Here is a 9,626-nt window from a genome sequence, read left to right as displayed (position 1 = left end):
GTACCTTGTGCCGTTATATGCATACCTTGCTCCCCATAAGCTGTACATTTTGTATCAGTACATTGTGCCGTTATATGCATACCTTGCTCCCCATAAGCTGTACATTTTGTATCAGTACATTGTGCCGTTATATGCATACCTTGCTCCCCATAAGCTGTACATTTTGTATCAGTACATTGTGCCGTTATATGCATACCTTGCTCCCCATAAGCTGTACATTTTGTATCAGTACATTGTGCCGTTATATGCACACCTTGCTCCCCATAAGCTGTACATTTTGTATCAGTACATTGTGCCGTTATATGCACCTTGCTTCCCATAAGCTGTACATTTTGTATCAGTACATTGTGCCGTTATATGCACACCTTGCTCCCCATAAGCTGTACATTTTGTATCAGTACATTGTGCCGTTATATGCACACCTTGCTCCCCATAAGCTGTACATTTTGTATCAGTACATTGTGCCGTTATATGCATACCTTGCTCCCCATAAGCTGTACATTTTGTATCAGTACATTGTGCCATTATATGCATACCTTGCTCCCCATAAGCTGTACATTTTGTATCAGTACATTGTGCCGTTATATGCATACCTTGCTCCCCATAAGCTGTACATTTTGTATCAGTACATTGTGCCATTATATGCACACCTTGCTCCCCATAAGCTGTACATTTTGTATCAGTACATTGTGCCGTTATATGCATACCTTGCTCCCCATAAGCTGTACATTTTGTATCAGTACATTGTGCCGTTATATGCATACCTTGCTCCCCATAAGCTGTACATTTTGTATCAGTACATTGTGCCGTTATATGCATACCTTGCTCCCCATAAGCTGTACATTTTGTATCAGTACATTGTGCCGTTATATGCATACCTTGCTCCCCATAAGCTGTACATTTTGTATCAGTACATTGTGCCGTTATATGCATACCTTGCTCCCCATAAGCTGTACATTTTGTATCAGTACATTGTGCCATTATATGCACACCTTGCTCCCCATAAGCTGTACATTTTGTATCACTACCTTGTGCCGTTATATGCATACCTTGCTCCACATAAGCTGTACATTTTGTATCACTACCTTGTGCCGTTATATGCATACCTTGCTCCCCATAAGCTGTACATTTTGTATCAGTACATTGTGCCATTATATGCATACCTTGCTCCCCATAAGCTGTACATTTTGTATCAGTACATTGTGCCGTTATATGCATACCTTGCTACACATAAGCTGTACATTTTGTATCACTACCTTGTGCCGTTATATGCATACCTTGCTCCACATAAGCTGTACATTTTGTATCACTACCGTGTGCCGTTATATGCATACCTTGCTCCACATAAGCTGTACATTTTGTATCAGTACATTGTGCCGTTATATGCATACCTTGCTCCCCATAAGCTGTACATTTTGTATCAGTACATTGTGCCGTTATATGCATACCTTGCTCCCCATAAGCTGTACATTTTGTATCAGTACATTGTGCCATTATATGCATACCTTGCTCCCCATAAGCTGTACATTTTGTATCAGTACATTGTGCCGTTATATGCATACCTTGCTCCCCATAAGATGTACATTTTGTATCAGTACATTGTGCCGTTATATGCATACCTTGCTCCCCATAAGCTGTACATTTTGTATCAGTACATTGTGCCATTATATGCATACCTTGCTCCCCATAAGCTGTACATTTTGTATCAGTACATTGTGCCGTTATATGCATACCTTGCTCCACATAAGCTGTACATTTTGTATCAGTACATTGTGCCGTTATATGCATACCTTGCTCCCCATAAGCTGTACATTTTGTATCAGTACATTGTGCCGTTATATGCACACCTTGCTCCCCATAAGCTGTACATTTTGTATCAGTACATTGTGCCGTTATATGCATACCTTGCTCCCCATAAGCTGTACATTTTGTATCAGTACATTGTGCCGTTATATGCATACCTTGCTCCCCATAAGCTGTACATTTTGTATCAGTACATTGTGCTGTTATATGCATACCTTGCTCCCCATAAGCTGTACATTTTGTATCAGTACATTGTGCCGTTATATGCACACCTTGCTCCCCATAAGCTGTACATTTTGTATCAGTACATTGTGCCGTTATATGCACACCTTGCTCCCCATAAGCTGTACATTTTGTATCAGTACATTGTGCCGTTATATGCATACCTTGCTCCACATAAGCTGTACATTTTGTATCAGTACATTGTGCCGTTATATGCATACCTTGCTCCCCATAAGCTGTACATTTTGTATCAGTACATTGTGCCGTTATATGCATACCTTGCTCCCCATAAGCTGTACATTTTGTATCAGTACCTTGTGCCGTTATATGCATACCTTGCTCCCCATAAGCTGTACATTTTGTATCAGTACATTGTGCCATTATATGCATACCTTGCTCCACATAAGCTGTACATTTTGTATCACTACCTTGTGCCGTTATATGCATACCTTGCTCCCCATAAGCTGTACATTTTGTATCAGTACATTGTGCCGTTATATGCATACCTTGCTCCCCATAAGCTGTACATTTTGTATCAGTACATTGTGCCGTTATATGCATACCTTGCTCCCCATAAGCTGTACATTTTGTATCAGCAGTTATGAAAAGCAAGCGTATTCCCTGTTTAACTTGCACATTTTTTGTAGTTGTGGGATGTGTAGCTACAGGTCTCACGTTTGTGATAAAGCGCTTTGTAATTAATTTAACCTGCTGAGTACCACTTTGGTAACAAGATTAGCAGGACAGAACATCAGTGTCCAGCCCAGCAACAGTCCCCAGCTCATCATGATGGATACCCAGGTATTCCAGTGTAAGCTGACAAATATAATCCCTGTAGAGTACCCTAGTTCCATCCACAGGCCTTCTCCCACTGGGTCATATATGTGAGGCCTTTTTGAAGAGGGTTTTGTTTGCTACACCTCTTGGTGGAAATGCCCAGGGGACATCCTTTAAAGGTATCCAAACCACCTCAGGTAACTTCTCTCAACCCAGAATGTCTGGTCTGGGTAATGATCAAAAGCATAAAGCTAGTAACACAACAAAGGAAGTTATTTCTGCTCCTTGTTTCCATGACCTCATTCCCTTAATCATTACCCAAAGCCCTAGGTGATGATGGAGACATAAACTGATAAGTAGACTCAGAGTTTTCTGCTATGCCTCAGTTCTTGCTTCACCCCATCTTATATCTCAGCACCAGTGCTACACCCATTTCCTCATCAATCTTCTGATTCTTTCTGCTGTCTCCTATGAAAAGGTCCTCAAAATACTCAAATTACTTCCCTTTAGATAGTTACCGCCTTCTCAGCTGAAGAAAGCAGTCCATAAACTACTCCTCATGGGATAGTTGCTTCCATTTCTCCTGCAGAAATCAGTCTACGGTTTCTAAAAAGAATCATGATGTTTGATTTGGAAGTGTTGATTTTCATCCCAGCTAATTCACATTCAGCAGTGAACCACTCCATTCTACTGCAGTCTGGAGACCAATCACTTAAAGTCATAGGTTCACAGCTTCATAGGTGTATACTAGGCAAATAACCACTAGGGTCCTTATAAGCCTAGCCATGCAACCCAAATTAAACTATTAAGAAAATAATTTTATCTGCATACAACAAAGATGCAACTCTCATATCCACAAGTTGGATAATTTCCATACGTCAACTTTGTCTTGATATCCTGTTTGTGAAAATCATCTTAGAAAATCTTACAGAAGTCAAAACACAAGAATAGTTCTGCTTCAAAAACATGCCTTTATGAGTTCTGGGATCATAGAGGATGTCTGAACGGATCTTGAATTCGACAGCAAAATACCGAAACAGCAAAACGAACAAGAGAAAAGACAAGGCATGTTATTAGTGAAGATGTCTGAATTAACACCAAGAATGCGGGCACACATCTTGATCTACAAATACTGGAAACAAATGGCATTTAGTAATGGCCATGGAACCCAAACCTGTTGTAGCAGCACTACCCAAAAGATATTCCAGATTGTAAAGTCATATGCCTTCTCTACTTCCACAAAATACACATAGACCACACTGGAGAACTTACATGGCCCCTCCAAAATTTCTGAAAGGAAAAATACTTGGATCTACTACTTGTGCATGACCAGAATGAAATCCACACTGCTCTTCCTACTTGTCCATGAACCGAACACTATCTACATTGCCCCTCCCAATTATCCATATCCAGAATGGAATCCACACCATTCCTCAACATTTGTTCATGGTGAAAACATTGTCAATACTGTTCTTCCCACTTATTCATAGCCATAATGGAACCCATATTGCCCCCTTCTGGATCAAAGGAACAGATATTAGAAAGAGATTCCTTTCTGGCACCATGTCATACAATTTCCTAGCAAGGTTGAGAGGCAAATAATATCTGTAACAGGAACTCCCCCAAACTTTTCCTTCTTTTTCAAAATATGGACTACTACCCCAGCTTATCAGTCTAGAAGTACTGACCAGTCTTCTGCATAGCAGTGAAAAAGTTTGATTAACATGATACCAGAACAATATGTAGTAGCATTAGTATTTTAGGACAGATGTTATCCTCTTTCAGAGCTGAACTATATCCGGGCTGTTTAAATGTCACAGTGACCCCATCTACAGAAGTGGACTGAGTCCCACTAGTGTTTTTGCACTACATCCACAACGGAGGGCGTATCTACAGAGTTTAGGACTTCTTCACAGTTTTCCTTAGTTCTCCTCCTTTCACTGCTCTTAACTGATCAGCATCTCATTTCCCTTACTGAGAAAAATCTGGGTAAGGTCCTGCCCTCCTCTCTTGACTCAGCAGATGGCTTTCCAAATCCTCTTTCAAGCCATCTGAAAGTTATTTTTCCTTGCCCTTACTAAACTCCTGCCTCACTCAGGTCTTACTTTGGTGACTACCACAAAGGCTGCATTCCTGGCCTACTGTTACCTCTGATTCAGATGTATTTGCATCCTTTCATCATTTACAGTCAGTTCCATTATTCAGACAGCCTTAGCATCAGTTACATCATTTACAAACCATTTTGATTAAAAATAACAGTTACATGGGTTGTACACAAATAACATTTTTAATGCAGGGAGGGACATGCAGTGTAGTATCGTCACTATGCACAGACTGTCAAGGTATTAGCTGTGCAGTATGACAACAGGGGTATCCTGCATTGTTGTTGGGTTTAGTTACAGAGTGTACTGCGCAGCTAATACCTTGAATAACATTCCAATCCACTTAAGGACCGTATGCAACCTGAAAGACCTTAAATTCCAACTGAAGCAACACCTAGTAGAAAAAATGACTGCACCACCCATGGTTAAACTATTACTAATATAGTTATATGAATTTGTGCAGTAACTCTATGCTGCACAAAACTTAATGTGCTAATTATCACAACTATACTCTGCGTTTGCTGCAGTGGTATGGTGGTAGCATTGTTACCTCACAGCAAGGGGATCACCCGTTTGATTCTCAGCTGGGCTTGGGAGTGCCTTCTGTGTGGAGTCTGCATGTCCTCCCTGCGGTTGGGTAGCATTTGAAAGACATGCGTGCATAAATGGGCGTGCCTTCGTTGAAGATTGGGTGTTGAGCTGGCACCTCAGCATTTCGTAAAAATCTACTGCCAATCATTAGCGGACCGGAGCTCTGCTGTGGCGACCCCTTACCAGGAAAAGCCAAACAAAAAACATACTCTGCTCTGTCATCTCATCTCCTTTATCTTCCATGTGCCTCCTACCCTACTTCCTTTCTTTTTCTGTTCTCTTTACCTTATTTTCCTGTGTCTTAGATTTTGAACAAGTCTTTATATTAACATTCTTATGTAAAACCCAGCAGTCTGTGCATAGTGACGATACTACACTGCATGTCCCTCCCTGCATTAAAAATGTTATTTGTGTACAACCCATGTAACTGTTATTTTTAATCCAAATGGTTTGTAAATGATGTAACTGGTGCTAAGGCTGTCTGAATAATGGAACTGACTGTAAATGATGAAAGGATGCAAATACATCTGAATCAGAGGTAACAGTAGGCCAGGAATGCAGCCTTTGTGGTAGTCACCAAAGTAAGACCTGAGTGAGGCAGGAGTTTAGAACGGTAAAGAAAAATAACTTTCAGATGGCTTGAAAGAGGACTTGGAAAGCCATCTGCTGAGTCAAGAGAGGAGGGCAGGACCTTACCCTTCTGAGCTGGGAAATTCTGGTTAAAGGCTTATAGTGCCTGCATATTTGAACTGTTTCTTACTTAAATTGGTGCACCTTGTTTGCTGTAGCATAGACTAGATCCAGGCCTGCTGAATCTAGCTTTGTTTGCATAACTTGAGCACTAATCCAGGCCTTCTTAAAAGTATTCAATTGTATTTATTACTGCTTGGTAATAACCTGATTAAAGTGTAGCTATCATTCTAAGCCTTTTGGTTTAAGCACTTGGACTTCAGACCAGTTGTTTTTCATTAAGAAGGTTTGTGGTCTGCACTGTTGTGGCAGGACAGGTAGCTTACATCCTTCTAAATTGGGAACTGCTGATTGAAGGCTCAGTGTCTATTATTCTAAAAGTGTATTAGTTCTGGTTTAAGCACTTGGGCTTCAGGCCAGTTATTTTACATTAAGAAGGTTTGTGGTCTGCACTCTTGTGGGAGGAGAGGCTGGACTCTGCCCTTCTGAGCTGGGAATTTCTGGTTAAAGGCTTATAGTGCCTGCATATTTGAACTGTTTCTTACTGAAATTGGTGCGCCTTGTTTGCTGCCTGCTGAATCTAGCTTTGTTTGTAAAACTTGAGCACTAATCTGGGCCTTCTTTTTTGGAGAAGGTTCCCCTGCACCCCAGTGGTAGGAGTATGCAGTTAGAACTTGTCTGATTGAAGACTACAAGAATAGGGCTCAGTTTTGAGATGTTTTTACTGGTTAATTGGGTAATTTGTTTAAAAGCCTTTTCTGATTGCTTGTAGTCATCTAAACCTGTTTTAAGTGTACTTTTTACTGTTTGTAGTCATTTAAAGCTGTTTTAAGTGTATTTTTTACTGTTTTGGCTTATCTTTTCAAAATAAAATTTTTCCTTGTTTCCCACCTTTTTAAGCTAGTATAGTCCAGTTTTCAGGCTAGTACTGAATTCAGGGCTGTGTTACAATTTTTCTGAGTTGCCCATACCTTAATTGGATAGAAGGAGGTTTCTCTGTTCACTTGTGAGAGAGGGAGCTTTGAGCAGCCATCTGTCCCTGGAGGAGTGGTTCCAGCCCAGAAGTTAGTAGTTTATAGGCCATTTTGGGCTAATTTCTATCTCTTTCATTACCCTGCTGTAAAAAACGCATTTGCACGATTCTGCATGTCCAGGCAGCACTGATTAGCTAGGGCTAAATTTATCCAGGCTCCACCAAGTCTCCTCTTCAATTTTTCCCTTGAAAGTAGTCTAACTCTCAACCTAAGCACTTAAAAAGCATCCTACAGTCCAGCACTTGCTCAGACCTAATAGCAAGTACTAATATACCCCAACACTTTATTGCCCAGCAGGGAAAGGCTCAGTATTCACCCCTCACCAACCAAGCGACTAAGCAGCTCACCCTATCATTTAGGCATGACTAAAGGGAAATTTTAGGTATACTCTCCAGTCCACCTGGTGAACATGGGTATCCTGAGGCAATGTTACAACTGCCTTATGTACACAGACAACCCTCTCCTCCTACCACAAAACATTAACATATGCAAGAGATGCAATTATATAGCTAAATTGGAGGCTAAGCTCTCTCCACCCAAAACTGGAACAGGCAGTCATGAGGAGAAGGTTAACACTTGCACCGCAACTCCAGCCTCACATAGACATACTAAACCAGCAACGGCAAAAAATACACATAAATACACAAAATCATACTTGGAGGCTCACAAGACTTTCTTTAGTTATGTTAGGAACCTGGGTGGTAATTACCAGATATGCTCAGAATTAGTCCAAAATGACAAAAAATACATTGAACCCACAGACATTGCCAACATCCTAGCTGACAGGTTCAGCGCAACCCCCCCCCCTCCCCACCAAAAGGGGAAATATCTATCCCAGCAGAGTGCTGCCCCCCTGACATCTCAGATGCTCAGGTAAGAGCCACCCTCTCCAAAGCAAAAAACACAGCATCAATGGGACCAGACGGTGTCCCGGGCTGCGTCCTACATGAACTCCAAGAAGAGCTAAACCCAAACATAAAACTACTGTTCAATCTCAGCCTTACTACAGGATATGTGCCCAAAGAGTGGCGTACAGCAACAGTGGTCCCTCTCCATAAAGGTGGTGCCAAAACGGATCCTGGAAACTATCGCCCCATAAGCCTGACTAGCTTGGTCTGCAAAGCTATGGAAAGGATCATCATGGACCTCAAAAATAAAGATATTGGGGACCTACAGACACTGGATCCTACCCAATTCGGCTTTGTTAAGGGCAGATCCTGCCTCTTAAACCTGGTTGATTTCTTTGAAACAGTCACCAAGGCCATTGACGAGGGAAGGTGGTCCACACAGCCTACCTGGACCCGCAAAAGCCTTCGATACAATACCCCACTCGGGTATTATAGATAAGCTCACCAGCTTAAATATAAACCCCTATGTCACTAGATGGATTGCAAACTGGCTCAAGGACAGAACCCACATGGTTAGAATTGCTGGAGCCATGTCAGACACCAAACCAGTTACAAGTGGTGTCCCACAAGGCTCAGTCCTGGGACCTCTCTTGTTCGGTATATATTTCTCGGAGGTACAGGCCAACATGGAAGGACTGTGGCTGACCAAGTTCGTAGATGACTGCAAACTGGGCAAAATAATCAACTCTCCAGCTGACACAAGCATCCTCCAAAAGGGCCTCACAGAAACAGACAACTGGTGCCAGAGCCATGGCCTCAAGCTAAATGCCAAAAAGTGTATAGTCATCCCCTTTGGCAAAAACAAAGTGCCCACAAATTACCACATAGGTGGTAATCCATTAAGTACAGAAGAAGTAATTAGGGACCTGGGGATCCAAGTTGATAGCAATCTCTCATTTGACAACTACGTGGCCAAAGTGGTTAGAAAAACATTTTATATAGCCCACCTAATCATGAAGGGATTCACATCTAGATCAGGGGGAGGTCATCGTGCCTCTTTACTCATCCCTCATCAGGCCCATAATTGAGTACAATGCCCCTTTTGGGATGTACCTTACCAGACACCTGCAGCAACTGGAAAGACCCCAAAAGTACCTCACCAAGAGGATCAAAGGGCTCAAACAGATGCCATATGCTGTCCGGTTAAAGAAACTCCAGCTCTACTCAGTGGCATACCTCCTGTTCAGAGGCGATCTGTGCCTGACGTATAAAGCCATGTCCAACCCAGAATTAATGGACATGCTGCACCTCAGAAAATCCAAATCTCATCGAGCTACGCACTCGAGAGACTTGAACCTCAGCACTGAAATAAATAGGACATGCTGGAGGGACAGATTCATAACCCAGAGGCTCCCTTCACTCTGGAATAAAATCCCAGTCCAGTTTAGGCAGAGTCCCTCACTGACTCTCTTCAAGAGGAATCTTGATGAGTGGATGGGAGATCGTAGGTTTACCCTGGGTATCGCTTATGTGTCACTGTTAGACAGAGGCACAGTATA

Source organism: Protopterus annectens, chromosome 10.part0 (genome assembly GCF_019279795.1).
Source record: "Protopterus annectens isolate FY-2018-M chromosome 10.part0, PAN1.0, whole genome shotgun sequence".
NCBI lineage: Eukaryota > Metazoa > Chordata > Ceratodontiformes > Protopteridae > Protopterus > Protopterus annectens.
This window is presented reverse-complemented; position numbering follows the sequence as displayed.